Source organism: Nelumbo lutea, chromosome 3, assembly GCF_056320005.1.
Source record: "Nelumbo lutea isolate HS-2025 chromosome 3, American lotus-T2T, whole genome shotgun sequence".
Classification (NCBI taxonomy): domain Eukaryota; kingdom Viridiplantae; phylum Streptophyta; class Magnoliopsida; order Proteales; family Nelumbonaceae; genus Nelumbo; species Nelumbo lutea.
In genome coordinates this window covers 96942678-96963770 of record NC_142686.1, presented here as the reverse complement: position 1 = coordinate 96963770, position 21093 = coordinate 96942678, and the positions used below count along the sequence as shown (strand labels likewise).

Here is a 21093-nt window from a genome sequence, read left to right as displayed (position 1 = left end):
AGCTCCAAAATGACCTCCTGCTTCTTTATCATGGCAAAATTGGAGTACCGACTCCATCTCCTCCTTAGGGACACATCTCCTTATGATCTGATCTACACACAATTTATACAAAAAGAGTTCCTCCCACAAATAGTATTTTACATCAGAAAGGAATTTCTTTTTCTGTTGATATGAAAGGTTAAGAGGAAGGACTTGTGTAGCTAGATAATTAGCAAAATCAACATACCAAGGATATGAGTATTTTTGTATTGAGTACAGCTGCTCATCCGGAAATTCTTCTTGAATGTTGTTGGTTATCTCCTCTTTTGAGCTTACCTTGTCCAACCGGGAGAGATGGTCAGCAGCTAGGTTTGCAGCACCCTTCATGTCTCTAATCTCAATGTCAAACTCTTGCAATAAAAGGATCCACCTGATCAATCTTGGTTTTGAGTTTTGCTTGGTTAGCAAGTGCCTTAATGCTGAGTGATCTATGTAGACAACAACCTTGGATAATATCAGATATGAACGAAACTTGTCAAGTGCAAATATTACTGCTAGCAGCTCCTTTTCTGTGGTGATGTAATTGAGTTGGGGTCTAGTCAAGGTTCTGCTAGCATAGTAAATTGGCTGAAAATGTTTGTTCATTCTTTGTCCTAAAATAGCTCCTATAGCAGAATCACTCACATCACACATTAATTCAAATGGGAGGGTCCAATCTGGTGCTACCATGATAGGTGCATGGATCAATTTGTCTTTCAAGATGTTGAAAGCATGAAGGCATTTAGTTGAAAATTCAAAAGTCACTTCTTTTTGAAGCAAGGTAGATAATGGCTTGGCAATTTTTGAGAAATCCTTAATAAACCTCCTATAGAATCCGACATGTCCTAAGAAACTTCTCAACGAATGAACAGATGTTGGGGGTGGCAGTTTTTAAATTGCCTCCACCTTGGCCTTGTCGACTTCTATACCTCTTTGAGAGATCTTGTGTCCAAGCACTATGCCTTCTTGCACCATAAAATGACATTTCTCCCAATTCAACACAAGATGTGTTTCTTTGCATCTAGTAAGCACCTATTCCAGATTATTCAAACATGCATCAAACGAAGAGCCAAAAACTGAAAAATCATCCATAAAGATCTCAATAAAATTTTCAACCATATTAGAAAATATAGACATCATACATCGCTGAAAGGTTGTTGGGGCATTGCATAACCCTAAGGGCATCCTTCGGTATGCAAAGGTTCCATATGGGCAAGTAAAAGTGGTCTTTTCTTGATCATCTGGTGCAATTGGTATCTGGTTATACCCTGAATATCCATCCAAGAAGCAATAATACTCATGCCCGGCTAGCCTCTCCAACATTTGGTTCATAAATGGGAAAGAGAAATGGTCCTTCCGGGTGGCTTTATTTAATTTTCTATAGTCAATACACACGCCATCCGGTGATGGTTCTAGTAGGGATGAATTCATTTTTCTCATTTAGAACAACAGTCATACCCGCTTTCTTGGGCACAACTTGCACAGGGCTTACCCAAGAACTATCAGAAATAGGATAAATGATCCCAACATCTAACAACTTAATTATTTCAGCCTTTACCACTTCTTTCATGTTGGGGTTCAGGCGCCTTTGGGGCTGAACGGAAGGCTTGCTGTCCTCTTCCATCAAAATTCTGTGAGTGCAGATCGATGGATTAATGCCTTTGATATCTTCTACCTTCCAAGCTATAGCATTTTTGTGTTCCCGCAGCACTCTTAATAATTTTTCTCTTTGTAAGGGATTCAGTGCTGCGGAAATTATCATGGGGAGATCTGATGGTTCCTCAAGGAAAGCATACTCTAAATGGGATGGTAATTGCTTCAGTTCAAGGGTGGGGGGTTCTTGGGGTGATGGCTTACCTGATGGTCCAGGCAATTTTCCTAAGTTCTCTAATTTAAGAAACCCCTTTCCCTTGAATTGAGGCTTATCATTCAGGTATGCTATCATGAGGTTTATTTCTTCATTTTCTCCTTTTTCAAGTTCTCCCTGCTGGAGGCAGAGTTCAAGAGGATTAGTTATTCTACTTACCTGGAAGCATTCATCAATTGTCAATTCAATGGCATCAATCATAAAACAAGAATCATCACTATAGGGTGCATGTTTCATAGCATCAGACATTTTAAAAATTATCTCATCATCTTGTATCCCAAGGCTGAGTTGTCCTTGTTGAACATCAATCATTGCTTTCCTGGTAGCCAGGAAAGGTCTCCCTAGGATAAGCGGGACCTCCACATCTTCTTGCATGTCTAACACAATGAAATCAATTGGAAAAATGAATTTGTCAACTTTAACTAACACATCTTCTATGATCCCCCTAGGATGTCTAATGGATCTATCAGCCAATTGTAATGCCACACTAGTGGGTTGGGGTTCATTCAACCCCAATTTCTTGAAGATAGAATATGGCATTAAATTGATGCTAGCTCCCAGGTCACATAAAGCTTTTTCAATTTTTAAACTGCCAATGGTACAAGGAATAGTGAAACTCCCTGGATCTTTGAGTTTCTGAGGCAGCTTGTTCAGAAGGATAGCAGAGCATTCCTCATTTAAAGCAACTGTAGCCACATCTCCCAGTTTCCTTTTTTTGCCAATAATTCCTTCAAAAACCTTGCATAGTGTGGCATCTGGGCTAAAGCATCAGCAAAAGGAATATTAATATGTAAACTTTTAAATATTTCAAGAAACTTACCAAATTCCTTTTCCAATTTTTGTTGCTTCATCTTGTTAGGGAATGGAACTTGTGGCTACTGGTGCATCCCTTGTTGTGCTTCTGGTTGTTCCGTCTTCTGTTGTCCGGTCCCAAGGCTTGTTTCTGCCTTGGGTTCAGCCCAATTCTTCTTTTCTACCTCGGGCAACTCTTTTCCATTCCTTAAGGTAATAGCTTGCACCTGCTCTCATGGATTCACTTTAGTGTTGCTTGGAAGAGTTCCCGGTAGTCTGGAAGAGATTAATTGTGCCAATTGCCCCACTTGGTTTTCCAGGTTTTTGATTGAGGCTTCCTGGTTCTGGAACCTGGTTTCTGCACCTGCTATAAATTTTGTCATCAGTTCCTCCAAATTGGGCTTTGGTTAAGGCTGATGATAAGTCTGGTGGAACGACTTGGAAGTAAGCTGATTTGGCCAGGACTGGTTTGAATGTCCCCTCCATCCTGGATGAAAAGTATGGTGACTCTGATAACCCTACTGTCTTGACGAATTGCTGACATAGTCAACTTGTTTAGTAGATGGCCTGAACTGATTGCCAACTTGGCAGTCAGTACTGATGTGGCCTCCCCCACACAATTCACAATTAAGAGGCTGCACATGCATGGCAGCTATCTGCATTTCATCTCTTTTCTTACTGAGTGCTCCTATTTGTGCAGATAGTGCCGTATAAGTATCAACATTATGCAATCCATGCTGCTTCCTAGTTTGAGTTCTTTTAGAATGCCATTGATAGTTGTTGGTTGCCATTTCCTCAATAAGTGCATGGGCAACCTCAGGAGTTTTATTATTTATGGACCCTCCGGCTGCAGCATCTAATATGGTCTTATTTGAGTCAGTAAGACCATTATAGAAAGTCTGCACTTGCAGCCAAATGGGGAGGCCATGGTGAGGAACTCTCCTTAACAGCTCCTTGTATCGTTCCCATGACTCGTATAAAGATTCCCCCTCTTGCTGAAAAAATGTAGTGATGTCATTCCTCATTTTAGCAGTTTTAGAAGGGGGAAAATATTTAGAGAGAAAACGGCTGGCCATTTCATTCCACGTAACTATTGATCCTGCCGGTAACGAATGCAACCATGCTTTGGCTTTATCCTTCAAAGAAAATGGGAATAACCTCAACCTAATGGCATCATTGTGTTTGAAGGTGTCACAAATTTCTAAAAATTTAGAAATGTGTGCATTGGGATCTTTGTGGGCCAATCCACAGAATTGCACCATGTTTTCAATCATTTGTATGATGATAGGGTTGATCTCAAAGTTGTTAGCAGCAATATTGGGCCTGATAATGCTGGAGGCAGCTCTAGTGAGAGTGGATTTGGCATAGTCCATCATAGTCCTCTGCTCAACCATTTCTTGAGCCTCTTGAGCTTCTTGAAGAACTCAGATCTAAACCTAGCAGATTTGCAACCAACTGAACTCAGATCTGACCCAAAGTCTGAGTTCACATCAAATTTCTTTCATTCTTTGCTACAATTTCAGCCATGAGACAAGTCTGATGTATCAAAATATCAGTCATAATTGAGTAGGTTCAGGTCTGAGTTCAGATGAACTCAGATCTGAACCTAGCAGAATGCAGACCTGCACTCGGCTGAACTCAGATCTGAACTTCAGATTTGAAAGTCAGATTTGAAGTTCATATCTGAAAGCTCTCATGCTATTCTTTCATTGTTTTTTTTTTCTTTTCTTTTTCTATATATATATATGTATTTTTTTAGAAAGGAAGAAAGCTAAAACAAAATACAGCAATGCAACCAAAATCTTTTTGGATGAGTGTAGCTCTGATTGTTGAATGCAATTCAGATCTGAACTCATTTTGAGATTTATAATTTTTTTTCTTTTTGGAGGTAATAGAATCACAAATAAGAGAAATCAGATCTACTTCAGCTACACTAAAACTAAAACAAAGGATGGAACAATCAAATATCAATAGAAGAACCATGGCTCCATCAATGCAACCCTTGCATTCAAGGCTGAAATGTAAGATGAAAATTTGAAAACCAGCCATGAATGCAATGCTAAAAACCAGATTAAGAATGATCAATCGTTCCTAATATTGCTTCTATAAATCCCCGGCAACGGCGCCAAAAACTTGATTTGTGGCTCATTGTGACACTAGCAAGTGCACTAGCCGTTCAAGTAATAAAGTAGTGAGTGAAGTATCGTTCCCACGAGGATTTAGGAAACAAGTATCAATACTAAATTGAGTACTTCTTATTTGATTAACAAATAAATCAAAACTTTAATGAAAGTTAAAAATCCTAAATTAAAATCTATCTAAATCATTGGTCCAATTGCCTTCAAATCAGGTTAGAAGAGTAAACAGTAAATTTCAATCTCAAAATTCAGCAATCTATCAATTTGGATCATTCGAATAAATCATAATTGAGCCTAGGTTTGGTGAAACCCCAAGGTCATGAACAGCCTCTCTCAAGCACATGTTCATCGTATGCATGAGTGACAATTCTTCTATCTCTAACAAGAATCTAATCCCCATGCATGCATTTCTTCAAACACTTCTAAGGCATCAATTCAAAACTGAATTGATCAGTTCTTGAATTGTGCAAGTTATCTCTAATCTTGCATCCAATTCAGTTCTTGAATAGAGAGTCTCTCTCAAGCACTCTAGGAATTCCAAGCTTTAGATCCATTCGGCCAATCTGAAAATTGCAGATCTGAATTCCCTTTCAAGCAATTTAGATCTTGCAATCTCATATCTGAGAATTCAGATCTGAGTTTTGAAGGTTAGTTGGCGGAATTAATCTACAAAAACACCCTTATTCAAGAAACTCCAAGTACAATTCATGACCATTCGAATGAATAAAAAAGAATTAGATTACTGAACTGAAATTTTACAAGCTGAAATACATCAAGGAAGAATGGAAGAAGGAGAAAGAAGAAAGAAAATATAACAAAGAAACAAAATTCAAATTAAAGGAGAATGAAACTACAATTGAGTTATTACAAATGATCTTTGAATCACAAAACCCCAATTTCGAGCTCACCTTCTCTTCTAGTTTGATTGTCTTGAACTTCCTTCAGCCCTTCTTCTTCTTCTTCCTTGTGCCTAACCTTCTTCTCTTCTCTTCTCTCAAGGTGGCCGAACCTCTAAGAGTGGGAGAGCCTTCCTCTCAAGCAATTGAACACCTCTCCCCCCTCCTAGAGGCCTCCTTAAATAGTTTTTCAAGGGGGCTCTTGCCCCCTCTTGAAGCCTCTAGAATGGGGTGTATTACACCCCTTTCTTGAGCTTTCTAGAGCTCTCTTGAAAGCTTCCTAAGGGCTGCTATTTGGGCTGCACTTAGGCTCTCTCTTAGCACATGATAGCTATACATTGAGCTGCTCTTTTGGGCTGAGAATGGGCCTTTCTTGCTAGGCCGAATTCTACTCTTAGCTAGGCTTTCTTTTCTTGGGTTTTCTTAAGGAATCCACTTGCTCTTCTTGGGCCGAAGTGCTCTCTCTTGCTTCCACAACCGGGCTGGACTGGATTTGGTCTTTTTGAACCTTCTTTTCTTGCCTTTTTCCTTCATTTTCTTGGATTAATTACCCCTGAAACTTATTCTTAGCATTAAGCTAAATTAAGGCAAAAATTAATAAAACTGGCATAAAAATCCATGCTAAAGTCCTAAAAAATTTTAGATAAATTGTAGGTTCATCACAGGCCGGCCAAATAGTCGTAGAAGCAGCCTCCAAAAGAGAGGCCAGTTCGAGGCACCATCCACGTGATAGTGGGAGGCTCGATTGTCGTGGGTTGTACTTCAGCAGCAGTTCAGATGTGCTTGTGAGGGGTCCATTACCCCCACGATGACGTGCTTGTGATAAAGCTGAGGATCAATGACTTCGAGATCAGGCGCGTACTCATTGACTCGGGCAGCTCGGCAGATATCCTCTTCAAAGCCTCAATCGACCAGCTTCAGTTGTAGAAAAGTGACTTAAAGCCCGCGAACACTCCTTTGGTGGACTTTAGCGGAGAAGTCCGGCCCCTTGGGAAAGTAATAGTACATGTGGAAGTCGGCACATGGCCCTGCGTAGTCAGACATAACCACGACTTTCTGGTAGTTGTGACCCCCTCCCCATACAGTCATAATAGGTTGGCCGATCACCCACGTCCTACGGGCGGTGGTATCCACTTATCATTTGGCAATGAAGTTCCCTACAAACTTTGGTGTGGGGGTAGCGCGGGGCGACCAACTCGAGTCCCGCAAGTGCTATGCCGCAACCCTAAAGGGAAAGACCAAGGTGGCCGATGACCTCGAACTGGAGCGGCCTGCAGAGCAAGGTGAAGAACGAGTTGCACCCACGGAAGAAACAATCGCTGTCCCGACCTCAATAGCAGACCCAGCTCGGACGCTTCAGATCGGTGCTTCCGTCCTGGAACCTCTACGATCCGAACTACAAAAGTTTCTTACTTCAAAATTTAGATGTTTTTGCATGGTTCATGATAGATATGCCTGGTATAGACCCCAACCTTATAACTCACAAGATTTATATTGATTCTGTAGTTAGGCCCATTAGACAGAAGAAACCCAACCAAGCCCCGAAGTGGTGGAAAGCGGTCAACGAGGAGGTCGAGAAGCTCCTCGCAGCTGACTTCATAAGAGAAGTCACTACCCAAGATGGGTAGCCAACCCCGTTTTGGTAGAGAAGGCTAACGGCAAGTGGCGCGTGTGCGTCGACTACACTGACCTAAACCGAGCCTGCCTGAATGACTGCTTCCCGCTCCCCAGAATTTGGTGGATGCAACCTCAGGGCACGAGTTGCTGAGTTTCTTAGATGCCTATTCGGACTATAACCAAATTAAGATGGACCTGACGGATGAAGAAAAGACTGCCTTCATCATGGAGTTCGGTCTATACTGTTACAAGGTTGTGCCCTTCGGGTTAAAAAACGTAGGGGCAACCTTTCAAAGGCTTGTAAATAAGTTGTTTGTGCCATTGATTGGCAGAAAAGTAGAATGCTATATAGATGACATGGTCGTCAAAACTCAATTTTTGCATGAATTAATACAAGACTTGCATTCTATTTTTGAAATTTTGCGTAAGTTTAATATGAGATTGAACCCAAACAAGTGTGTATTCGGTGTGACCTCGGGTAAATTCCTAAGATACATCGTTAACTGGCGCGGCATTGAGGCCAACCCAAATAAGATTAAGGCCATCTTAGATACGAGACCACCCTGGAAGTTGAAGGAGGTTCAGAGGTTGAATGGCTGCATAGCCGCCCTGAGCCGCTTCATGTCCAAATCGGTGGATCGCTGTCTTCCATTCTTTAAGGCAATTAAGAGCAAAGGGTTCGAGTGGACCCAAGACTGCTAGCTCGCATTTGACGAGCTCAAAAAATACCTCCCTAGTGTGTCGATCTTACCCCGACCCGAGGAGGGCGATGTTTTGGAACTATACCTCTCGGCGAGTGACGAAGTGGTCAGTTCGGTTCTAATAAAGGAAGTAGATCGGGTCCAATGACCCATCTATTATGTTAGCAAAGTATTGTAGGGAGCATAGATGAGATATCCGGAGATAAAAAAGCTAGCATATGCCCTGGTAATTGCAGCTCGGAAGCTCCACCCGTACTTCCAGGCTTACACTATTATCGTCCTCACCGACAAACCTCTGAGGTAAGTCTTACTTAAGTCCGAGGTCTCTGGTCAGTAGACAAAGTGGGCCATTGAGCTCAGCGAGTATGACCTCCAGTACAAGCCGTGGATTGCAATTAAGGCCCAAGCCTTAGCAGATTTCATCATCGAGTGCACATTCAGTTTCAAAATTCCCAGGCCGGTTGAGCATGAGGTCCCCAGTTCGAGTGAGCCCGAAGCTCCCAGGCCGGTTGAGTCCGAACCCCATGAGGTAGTAGCCAGTGTGGTATCTCTCCTAGTTCGGCCAAGCGCGAGCTGGGATGAGGAGCCCTGGATCCTTCACGTAGATGGCTCCTCGAACCAGCAGGGCAGCGGAGCCGAAATAGTCCTGCACGACCCAAGTGGCACAAAACTGGAGTATGTGCTATTGTTCGAGTTTGCAACATGTAACAATGAAGCGGAGTACGAGGCATTGATAGTTGGACTAGCCTTAGCCAGAGAAGTAAAAGCCAAGCACATCATTATCTGTAGCGACTCCTAGCTCGTGGTAAACCAAGTCACTGGTGAGTACGAAGCTCACGAGCCAACCATGGTTGCCTACTTAGCCAAAGTCAAAGAGGCCCTGCTTAACTTCCAGTCACACATCATCAAAAAAATCCCTAGGTCGGAGAACGCTGAGGCTGACACCTTGTCCAGGTTAGCTAGAACCAGCGGCATCACCATGAGAACCATGTACATAGAGGACCTGCCTCGGCCTAGCATTCTCGGGGGGGTAGAGGAGGTCGCTCCCGTCGTTCAAGCAGAGTTGAGCTGGATTGACCCGTTCACGAGCTTCTTGCTACACGGGACCCTCCCTGCAGATTGCAACGCAACCAAAAGGGTGCAGTGCTAAGCAGCCAAATACGTCATGATAAATGAATGGCTATACCGGAAATCCTACACGCTCCCCTACCTGCGTTGCTTGTGACCTACCGAAGCCGAGCTCATGCTCTACGACACTCATGAGGGTCTGTGCGGCGGACACTTGGGAGGCAGGGCCCTCACCCAAAAGGCACTTCGACAGGGGTATTATTGGCCAACAATGAAGGTAGACGTTATTGAGCTCGTTAAAAAATGTGACAAATGCTAGAAGCATGCCAATATTCACCACCAACCCGTTGCCAACCTCAGGTATCTCACCAACCTGTGGCCTTTTGCACTGTGGGGCATGGATCTGCTCGGGCCATTCCTGCCAACAACCGGTGGGAGGAAGTTCTTAGTAGTAGCAGTGGATTACTTCACCAAGTGGGTAGAAGCTGAACCCCTTGTAACGATCATAGCTTGGAACGTCCAAAACTTCTTTTGGAAGAACATCATGTGCCACTTCAAGTTACCTTGGGTACTAATTTTTGACAACAACAAGTAGTTCAAGGACATCAAATTCCAAGACTGGTGCCAAGATATGGGGATCCGACAGAACTTTACTTCAGTCGCACACCCTCAAGCAAATGGTCAGGTAGAAGTCACAAACAGAGCCATCCTCCGCGGACTAAAGGCATGGTTAGATCGAGCTAAAGGGTTGTGGGTAGATGAGCTACCCCATGTTCTATTGGCCTACTGGACCACAGAGAAGACTGCCACGGGAGAAACCCCCTTCAACCTCACCTATGGCACCAAAGCAGTTATCCCCGCAGAGATCGAAGTACCTACACTATGACTAGAAGCATACAGTGATCAAACGAACGAAGATGAGCTGCGTACCAACCTCGATCTACTCGACGAAATAAGGGACCTCGCGTACATCAGGACCGCAGCCTACCAATAGAGAGTAGCTCGGTACTATAACATCAGGGTCAAGAAGCGGAACCTTCACGTTGGCGACCTTGTCCTTCGTAAAGTTATGGTACCTGAGCCCAGCGTTGGAAAGCTTGAGTCCAACTGGGAAGGACCTTACCGAGTGAAACGAGTGCTCGGGGAAGGAATATATGAGCTCGACACCCTCGAAGGGAAACAAGTACCTCGGGCATGGAATATTGTCAACTTAAGACAATACTATATGTAACAACTGAGTAGGCCACGAGCCACTCCCCGAGCCTAAGGGCCAAAATGCCGAGCTAACATGACCTCGGTGCAATAAGACCCAGTCGCCTCTATGACATGGGAAAACTCCAGGAGAACAGATTATAAGCCACTCCTCCAGCCTAAGGGCTAAAATGTCGAGCTAATGAAAGACCTCGGTAGCATACAATACCTAGTTGCTTCATCGGCATAAGCTAAGTACTTGCAAAGCCCAAGGCGTAGGCGGTTCGGGCATGAACCTTGTGATGAGTAGCCCGCCCTGGCATACAACAAGTTGAACCCGTTAAGGACAATTGATGTCAACTTAACCCGGATGCAGACAGGTTGGGCATGTACCCTACTATGTCACTCACCTGGTGTACATAAGGCTACCCCTACTAAGTATCGGAATACAGTTCGGGATCATGACAGCCAAGAAGTCCTACTTCAGGTATGTAGCTCTAATAGCTTGGGTGTTGTGATCACCTTAGCAAAGATAAAGAGTGCACACCATACTTAGAAGAAAAAGAAGAACTTTCATTACCATTTCAAAAAAAAAAAGGAAGAAAAGGAAAGAGAAAAGTGACAAGGCAATAACCGAGCTAGGCAGCTCGAGAAAGTTTAACAACCACAGGGCACAACCGCCCAACCAAAGATCTTTGAAAGACTGGGTTTATGGCACCCAGAAGCCACCAGAAGTCCAGGAAAAAACACCACCTCATGGATCCGCCTCCTCATCCTCGTTGTCCGGGGAGTCAGGCTCCTCTTCCTCCGCTTGATCCGTAGTCTCAGGAGACAGGCCCTTCATAGTAATGCCGTCGAGGTTGAGCCCAGAGAACTTCTTCCGAACCAACCATCGAAAGAGCTTAAACCCAAACCGGTATGAACTCGAGCCATATTCCACCTAGAGGTCGTGGTATTCCTAGGAGTCTTTGAAGTCCCAGACCGCTTTCTCTCGTTCGGCCTCCACCATTTGGTTGAAATTTCGGGTCTGATCTAGAAGAGTGGACTCCAAGTCCCATACCTGCTGCCGAAGGAGCTCCCTCTCCACTGCCACCCTCGATGACTCCTCCCGGTAATGCGTGCTCTCTTTAGAAAGCTAGGCAATTTGGGCCTCCTGGTCACGGACGAGCAGCCCTTGAGATTCACTCCCCTTGCGAGTGTGATGGAGTTCGCCCCGAATCCGGTCGAGCTTGCCCTGGATCTTCTTATTAGTAGCCCGCTGGTCGAGGGCGTCAATGTGGTGGATACGTGTCTGGAGAGCCATAGCATGGATGGCGGTATTCACCTGCCAACAGAAAAGAAGCAAAATGAGAGAAGAAGAAAGGAAAGAATCACTTACCACCATGCAGTGGGAGAAGGCGAACGCAGCAAGGCCCCGGGCTCCATATTCGCCTCGTGAGTGACCTCATCGCTGTTAATCGCCTTCTGGCTCCTCTGGCAAGCCACGGTGTAGTCGTTCACCCCTTCCCAGTTTCCCACCAGGAACGGAGGGTAAGGAAATGGCTGGAGAGGATTATGGGGAGTTGCCCCCTTCTGTGGGAGCTCGCCCCCTCCGAGACCAGCCCCACTAGTTCCTATGGGTGGAGGTGGCGGTATCTCGGGCGGAGGGGAGGATAAAGTCGGCTTGGTAGATCCGAACTCAATACCCCCCGAGGTGGGAGTCCGGTCGGGGCACGACCTCTTCACCTGGTGCCTCTGGTTGCTTGAGAGAAGGCAGCGCGAGTCGATACCAGACATGATGGCTGCCAAGAAGAAATCACAATATTAGTTCGGTAAGAATGAGACATGTATATACATACGAACACAATGTCATAACAAAAATCACACGACCTAAAAGGACAACCTACCCGGTCTTAGGCCGGCTTGCACGAGCTTCTCCTCAGCCAAGTCTGAACAGAGGAAGTCTATTGATGCCTAGGACAACATCATTTTTTGAGTTTCAGGGTCCAGCTCGACCCTGGAGTCTTGGATGATGCCCCTCCAAGAAGTAGAGAAGGGCCACCCTTCGGGGTTACGGACCAAAAAATAATCCCATTTCCAAGTGGGGATTTTCTTCGGAAGCTCATGTAAGAGCTTGTAGCCACGACGGGGAGAGAAGTAGTAGAGGCGCCTCTCCGGTGGAGCCCGGGAGTGGCATTCTTTAAATAGAGGATGGCAGAAAAGATGTCCAAACTCAAGGGAAGACAGTATTCCCGACACAAGGATATCATCCCAACCAAGTTCTGGATGGCGTTGGGATGGAGTTGGTCAATAGTGACATTGAAGTGGTTTAGCACATCCACTATCAAGGGGTGCAGAGGGAGACACAGGCCAGCCTCGAGTTGTTCTTGGTAAATGACTATGTCGTTGGGGCCATCCTCCCATGGAAAGTGACCAATGGGGATGCAATAGAGAAGGTCCCTAGGAAGGTGGAAGTAGCTAATCAGAGACCTAAGTCTCCCCTCTATCATGGAGGAAGGGCCGAAATTATCGGGCTCCCTTCCACATGAAGTGGAAGCTCCTTCACCAGAGACCTCCCTGGCCCCCGGAACATTGGTCACCGCCATGGTCATGGACATGGTACGGGTATCCCAACATGACTGACAATAAGTAAGACTTAGCAAAAGGAGACGGGATGAAGTAAGTTAAGGAACTTGGGTAGACTTGACAAGTGCGTGACCTCAGAATTCGAAGGCAACAAGATGGTGTGAAGGGAAACAAGGCCCAAAGGGCCCTCCTATTTATAGCCCCCACATCTTCGAAGCGACGACCCAGATCTAAGTAGATCCAATGGCTCGCAGGCACGTTGACCGCATGCCTTCTGAAAACTAAAGGTGATTGGCGGTTCTCCGAAGCGACGGCCTAGGTCTAAGTAGATCCAATGGCTCGTAGGCGCACTAACCGCACGCCTTCTGAAAACCAAAGGTGATTGGTGGCACGTCTTCTATGATTAAGGCAATGACGGCTGCACAACGCTCAAAATTAAAAGCCACTTCTACACGTTTTGGGGAATCTAAAAAGTTAGAAAAGTCAAAAAATCTCTTGATCCTCACGGATGCATTTAATGTGAGTAGTCAATCGAGTTTAAATTTCGGTCAAATCAGTCCATCACGCTTCATGAACCCCTCGCGCTAAGGCAGTGCTCTCAGCACAAGGAGTGGGGGGCAATTGATGGAGGACAGTTTGACCCGATCTATGAAATGATGACACGTGGACACTGACTCAGTGCGGGCAACATCTCAGCATTATAGCCTAGTGACGGGCCCATAAAGCAGCTCGCTACATCGTAGCCTACAACAGGAGAAGCTCGCCACAACGCGAGCTCGAAGTTCCCCGAGCTACCTTTGAATGAATACCCCGAGGAAACTTTAGCTCACAAACGAGCCGCCTGGCCTACACCTCCTCCCTAGGGCTAAGGCCCCCCGAGCTGCCTCCGAGCTCGAAGCCCCTTGATCTCTCCTAATATCCGAGCTCCTCCTAGTGGAGCTCAGGCCACTCCCAGACAAGAACACATTGATTCGCTTATAGATAACCGAGGTGAAGACACCTCGGGCTAGGCAGCTCGGGCTATACAACTCGGGTTAGACTGCCACAGACAGCTTGTTGCTTACAAGATAGCCTGGCACAGGGTAGCCCGACATATCGTAGGAGGATTTCCTGTCCGACTACCATACCTGACAAATTTGGGGGTAGCAGCCATATCCCTCGTCAGACAGCGTCATGCCTGCCACCTTTAGGGGGTGCCTCACACCTGACAGGCACGTACCCTGCGATGACGGCCCCGCACGTGCCACCTCAGCCCCTGCTAGTAACGGCTGTAGCAAGCTGACAGTGGCAGTTATACCTGCCCTGTCAGAGGCCAGTGGATCGGATGCAACGGATTTCTGTTATAAGGAGCTTATTATCAAGGAAGAGTGGCATGATCTTCTACTCTCGTGCTATCTGCACTCTTAGCCTTCATCTTCTCCTTGCTTCTCCTACAGAATATTAACTTAAGCATCGGAGTGTTCCCGTCGGGCAAGCCCCCGGGGATTCTTCTTCTTCTCCATCTCAGGTACCTTTCGGGAGCCATGCAAGTGCCATTTAGGAGTGACTGGATTGCGCACCATCACCAACCGATGGTGATTAACAGCCATCACCAGCAACCCCCTCAGGTATTTTGGACTCTACCCTGATAGAAGCCGGATTGCTATCATTGGCGACTGATAGAAGTCGGACTCCTGTCAACGGTAACCATTCAGATTCGCCTACCCTTGAATGGAGGATTATATGGACAAAGGAGTCCGATGAGAGAAGAGATGGCCATCGGAAAAAAGATGAAGTGGAGATGTCATCGTCGTTGTCTCGTGTTTTCTCATTGCCGCTTGGGGAGTCAGTTACAACCTTCAATCTGGAGAATGCCGTCTGCAACCATGGATTGTATCACAAGCGAAGTTGGATGCCTGAAAACGTGCAATAAGAGATTCCTTTCCCTGAACTAGATGGAAACAAAAGGAAATTGAAACAAACCCAGATTAACTAAAACCGGATGCATGAAAGAAAGAATGTGATATAGAACTAATGAAAACCCAAATAAAAAAAATGAAGAAAGTGCTTAATGTGTAAAGAAAATGTTAGGATTGAATTCTGAATTACTGATTAAGTAGTATGGAAAACATGAAAATAATTGAGAAATATGTAAATTATAAAGCAAATAATAAGAGCAAAAGGAAAGGTAAAGATGGCACCAGATTTATGTGGTTCGGTCAAAGAGACCTACATCCACAGGATAGGAAAGAAAACTTGTTTATTCATATCCTTGATGAGAGTATTACAAACTGACCACCTTACAAGTGCCGAAATGCCTATAACAAAGCCTTGATGCTCTCATAGCATAGATGACTACAAATCTTGCTGGAAGATGGCGATGGAGTTCTCCCAATCTCTTCAGCTTTCTAATGCTCTCTCTCCATGTACCTACTACCCCCAGAAGGCACCCTTTTTATAGAAGAAAATAGGGAACATGGTCCCTAAAATTATGGCGAAAGAAATGGAGGGGCAGAAGTGGAGGAGGCAAAAATAAATGCATCAATTTTTGGTGGAGTCGAAATGGTAGAGCAGTAATTGTGGCTATTGAAATCTCAGCAGCCACACCAAACGACATCATTTATTGTGACTGTTGAATTGCGCAACCACACCAGACGTCAACAATCTCCACCTTGGCGAGAATTCAAACATCAAATCTCCCTCTCCAAATGCCCTAACGGCATCAAGCATCAAATGAGACAAGACCCACCAAGTCGATGTAAGCATCGAACTTGGATGATAGTAATGGCTTTGTCAACATATCTGCCGGATTCTCAGTGGAAGTTATTTTGTTGACCAAAACACGACCATCCTCAACAATATCACAAACAAAGTGATAACGCACATCAATGTTCTTGGTCCTATCATGAAACATTTGGTCATGAGTCAAATGTATGACACTCTGACTGTCACAATAGATCACTGTAGCCTCTTGACTACCTGTGAGTTCACCAACCAGATTTCGCAACCATAAAGCTTCCTTAGCGGCATCAGCCACCGCCATATACTCAACTTCAGTCGTAGACAAAGCAACTGTCAACTGAAGTGAAGCTTTCCGGCTAACAGAGGTACTACCCAAAGTGAAACAATAGCCAGTGAGAGATCTCCTCCGATCAAGATCTCCATCATAATCAGAATCACAATAACTAATAAGCTTCTCTGTGGAGCTTCCAAACTCAAGGCAGAAATCAAATGTACCTCTCAAATACCTAAATATCCTCTTCACGACTTCCCAATGAGCCTTCCCCAAACAGGACATATAATGGCTCACAACACTGACTGCTTGAGCAATATTTGGATGCGAACATACCATAGCATACATGATGCTACCAATAACACTAGAGTGAGTTACATGAGCCATATATACTTTCTCTTCATTAGACTTCAGTGACTGCTTTGCTGACAACTTGAAGTGAGTTGTTAGAGGAGTGGAGATAGGTTTGACATCTGACATGCCAAAATGATCAAGAACTTTCTCAATATAGTTCTGCTGACTGAGAAACAGTTTTCCGTTCTCACGATCATGAATAATCTCCATACCAAGAATTTTCTTTGCTGGACCCAGATTCTTCATCTCGAACTCACTGTTTAGAAGAGATTTCAACTTCACAATTTCAGTCTTATTCTTAGAAGCAATGAGCATGTTGTCAACATATAATAACAGATAAATGAAGGAATCATTAGAGAGTTTCCTGAAATAAACACAACTGTCAAAGGCACTCCTGGAATAACCACTAGAAGCCATAAAAGCGTCAAAGCACTTATACCACTACCTTGGGGACTGCTTAAGGCCATACAGAGACTTCTTCAACAAGCAAACGTGGTCTTCCTTTCCTTCCACAACAAAACCATCTGGTTGTTTCATATAAATATTCTCTTTCAAATCATCATGCAAGAATACAGTTTTAACATCTAACTGCTCTAATTCCATGTCATGCATAGCTATCAAAGCAAGCAAGGTATGAATAGAAGAATGTTTAACAATAGGGGAGAAGACTTTGGTATAGTCAATACCTACAATTTGACTGAAACCCTGTGCCACTAACCTTGCTTTGTGTCGAGTAACACCAGGAATACCCTCCTTAGTCTTGTAGACCCACTTGCACCCAACAATTTTCTTCTTTGGTGGTGGTGATACAAGCTCCCATGTTCCATTCTTTTCGAGAGATGCAATCTCCTCTTCCATGGCAACTAACCACTTACCACTGTCTGGACTGGGTATGGCTTCACCATAAGTGGTCGGATCGGTAGTGCTATCTACCTCATAAGCGACTGTCAATGCATAAGACACAATCATCAAATCTGCTTGGTGTTCTTATCTGTCGCTTCGGTCTATCTTTGACAATAGTGTGCGACTCCTAACTGGGCTGAACATCATCCGATGTGACCGGCTCATTTGAAATAGACTAAGAAGGCTATGAAGATGGATTGGGCTCCACCTCCACCTGCATCCGGTCATCCTGTGATGTACCTGAATCAACAGCAAAAGAATCCTCCTTCCTTAGAGATAACATGTGTGATTCATGAAATATAACATCACGGCTAATAATAATTTTCTTGCTCGAAGGGCAATACAACTTGTAACCCTTTACACCAGAGCCATAGACTACAAAGATACATTTCTTGGATCTAGGTTCTAACTTTCCATCGTTAACATGAGTATAAGTAGGGCAACAAAAAATTCTTAGAGATGAATAGTGAGCAGGGGTACCTGACCAAATCTCAAATGGAGTCTTAGCCTCAAGAGCTGAATGCGGAGATCGGTTCACCAAATAGGCTGCCGTGGAAACTACCTCGGCCCAAAAGGACTTATCCAAACTTGCATTGGACAACATGCAACGAGCCCTTTCCAAGAGTGTGCGGTTCATTCACTCTGCAACACTGTTCTGTTGTGGTCGACCAACACAGGTGTGGTGTCTAACGATACCTTCCTTCAAACAATAATTTGTAAAGTCAGACTCACAAAACTCAAGCCCATTATCAGTCCTCAACCTTTTAATCTGCCTCCCTATCTGCTTCTCGATCATAGTTTTCCATTGCAAGAAGACTTCAAACACATCATTTTTATTTTTGAGAAAATACATCCATACCTTTCTAGAGAAATCATCGATGAATGTCAGAAGATAATTTGCTCCACCCTTCGAAGAAACACGAGTAGGGCCCCATAAATATGAATGGATGTAATCAAGTGTACCTTTGGTCGTATGTATCCCTTTGGCAAAGCTAACCCTTTTGTATTTACCAAACACACAATGTTCACAGAATTCAAGAGTACCTGTGACATGCCCACAAAGTAAACCCCGCTTGCTCAAAGAAGTCATCCCTTTCTCGCTCATATGCCCGAGAACTACTAAAGCACCTTTAGTTACCTTAAGAACTCCACCTTCAGCTGAATATTTGCAACCTTTGGAGTCGAGTGTACCCAAAGAAATTAGGTTCTTCTTCAGATTAGGAACATGACGGACTTCATTTAATGTCCTCACAATACCATCATGCATATGCACCCGGATGGTCCCTTTACCGTCAGCCTTGCAAGCTGCGTTGTTGCCCATCAAAACAACTCTACCATCAAAATTTTCATATGTGGAGAATGCACTTTTGTCAGGACACATGTGGTAAGAACATCCTGAGTCCATAATCCATTCTGAACCCTTCCTTGCAACTGCATCTGCAATTAGCAGAATATCATTCTCTAACTCATCCTCCACAACACTTGCTTTGGCTTGAGGATCTTTCTTTGTGTCACCACTTGCCTAATGTTTTTGCTTATTTTGCAACTTGAAACATTCAGCCTTAACATGACCTTTCCTTTTGTAGTAGTTGCAAGTCAAATTATGATGATTTGACTTAGACCGACCCTTTGACTTACTGTTGCCACTTCTTTCAGATGGCCTACCACGAACAATGAAACTCTCGGCTGTAGAGTTACTTGGGTTATTGGTCAGTTGATTATCAATCAGTTTGCATTGTAACAATGCATTCTTTACATATTCAACTGTAATTTCCTCACGCCCCTACAATAAGGTCTCTCTAAAATGCATATATGATGCGGGTAAAGAACATAAAAGAGTGATAGCCAGATCTTCATCATCAATTACAACATCAATATTTTGTAGATCCGTGACAATCGAGAAGAACTCATCAAGGTGGGTTTTAATCAAGTTACCTTCCAGAAGACGAAGGTCCTTAAGTCTGCTTTTCAGCAGAAGCCGATTGGTCACACTCTTTGTCATATAGAGTGACTTCAACTTGAGCCACAATTCTGCTGTAGATGTTTCTTTAGCAACTTCACGAAGAACCTCGTTCGATAAGCACAAATGAATAGACGACATGGCTTTTATATCAATCTCCTCCCATTTTTCATCGGACATGGATTCAGACTTTTTCTTTTGCCCCGCCAAGGCTTTCTCTAAGAGGTTCTGAATCAAAATCGCTCTCATATTGAGCTTCCATAGACCAAAATTCACAAATCTATTAAATTTCTCAATGTCAAACTTCATTGATGCCATTAGTAACAAAATTAATCGGTAAATAATCCAAAAAAAACAATGCTCTGATACTAGTTGTTAGGATTGAATTCTGAATTACCGATTAAGTAGTACGGCAAACAAGAAAATAATTGAAAAATATGTGAATTATAAAGCAAATAATAAGAACAAAATGAAAGGTAAAGATGACACCAGATTTACGTAGTTCGGTCAAAGAGACCTACATCCACGGGAGAGGAAAGAAAACTTGTTTATTCATATCCTAGATGAGAGTATTACAAGCTGACCACCTTACAAGTGCCGAAATGCCTATAACAAAGCTTTGATGCACTCCATAGCATAGATGACTGTAGATATTGCTGGAAGATGGCGATAGAGTTCTCCCAATCTCTTCAGCTTTCTAATGCGCTCTCTCTCTCCATGTACCTATTACCCCAGGAGGCACCCACAGAAGAAAACAGGGAACATGGTCCCTAAAATTCTGGCGAAAGAAATGGAAGGGTAGAAGATGCAACAGTTTTTGGTGGAGTCGAAATGGTAGAGCAGTAATTGTGGCTGTTGAAATCTCAGCAGCCACACCAAACGACATCATTTATTGTGACTGTTGAATTGCGCAGCCACAACAAACGTCAACAGAAAAAGATAGAAAGATGAACACCTGGATCTTAGCTTGGCGAATTTCACAGACCTTCTTCGATTCAAACCTGTTCCATTTGTAATTATTGAACGATTTTAGAACCTCTCTGCTGCAACGCTGCTGGTGAAATTCACAAAAGCCAAGTGGAGAGAGAAGAAAAATCCACAAATATCAACCTCTGAAACAAAGGGTTATTGGTGTTTTTATTTCTTTTCTTTTCTTGTTACAGAAAAAACACAGCAGAAGAAATAGAAAAGAACATGAGAAGATTACCAGAAATCCATGGGCAGGTACACGAAGTCGTATTCAGAGACACGAGTCCAACCCCAACTGGGTTTTCTCATTCTCCTAATCTCCTCAGCACAGTGCTTGTCAAGTAAGCGCAGAAACATCTCCTACTGACATAAAGTACGGATAACAAGTTCAAAAGAAAAAACAAAACAAAATGCAACAGAGAGAAAGAGTGTGCAGATTAATGAAGAAATACAAACATGATTCGAGGTCATGATCTGTTGCAAGCAACGATCATTTAAATTCCAAAACTGGGACTTTGCTAACGTAAATATTTTACAAGAGAAAAAATGCATCCCTGATCCATGTATGTCGCCATGCATGCATGCATATTAAGAGATACAATGTAAATACAAATTCCATAATATATCTTTTCCGATGATGGTAAGGAGCGGAGAGAGAGTCTGAATGAAACAGGAGAGCGAGCGAGCGAGCGAGAGAGAGAGAGAGAGAGAGAGAGAGAGAGAGCCGGAGAGCAGGTTGTGCATGGATGCAGAAACATGTAGAGGAATGGAGAGAGACGTCAGTGAGAACTGAGGACAGTACTGAAGGCTGAAGCAACTTAAAAAACTCTGGCACTAATTATCGAGAAAAGAAAACCTTAATCTACAGAGCTTAAGAATTTGGCAAAAAGGCAAGTACCATTCCAGAACAGTTCTCAAGCAAAAAGTATAGGGACTATGAATAGTATTTTTGGATATACAAAGAGAGGGAGAGAGGAAAACCTCAATTTGTTGGGCAGATTTTTTATCATAAAAGTCGTACTGCCATGAAGAATGGACTCACAGCCATTAAACCCCGCCGTT

At 43.8% G+C, this 21093-nt stretch overlaps 1 non-coding gene across 1 annotated transcript; it reads left to right on the top strand.

The window, feature by feature from the left end:
* The first annotated feature begins 3598 nt into the window (after nt 1-3598).
* On the top strand, nt 3599-3705 carry LOC148867049 (small nucleolar RNA R71). Its single transcript, XR_016112108.1, has one exon. It is a non-coding gene; the product is annotated as a small nucleolar RNA R71 (small nucleolar RNA).
* Nucleotides 3706-21093: the final 17388 nt, after the last annotated feature.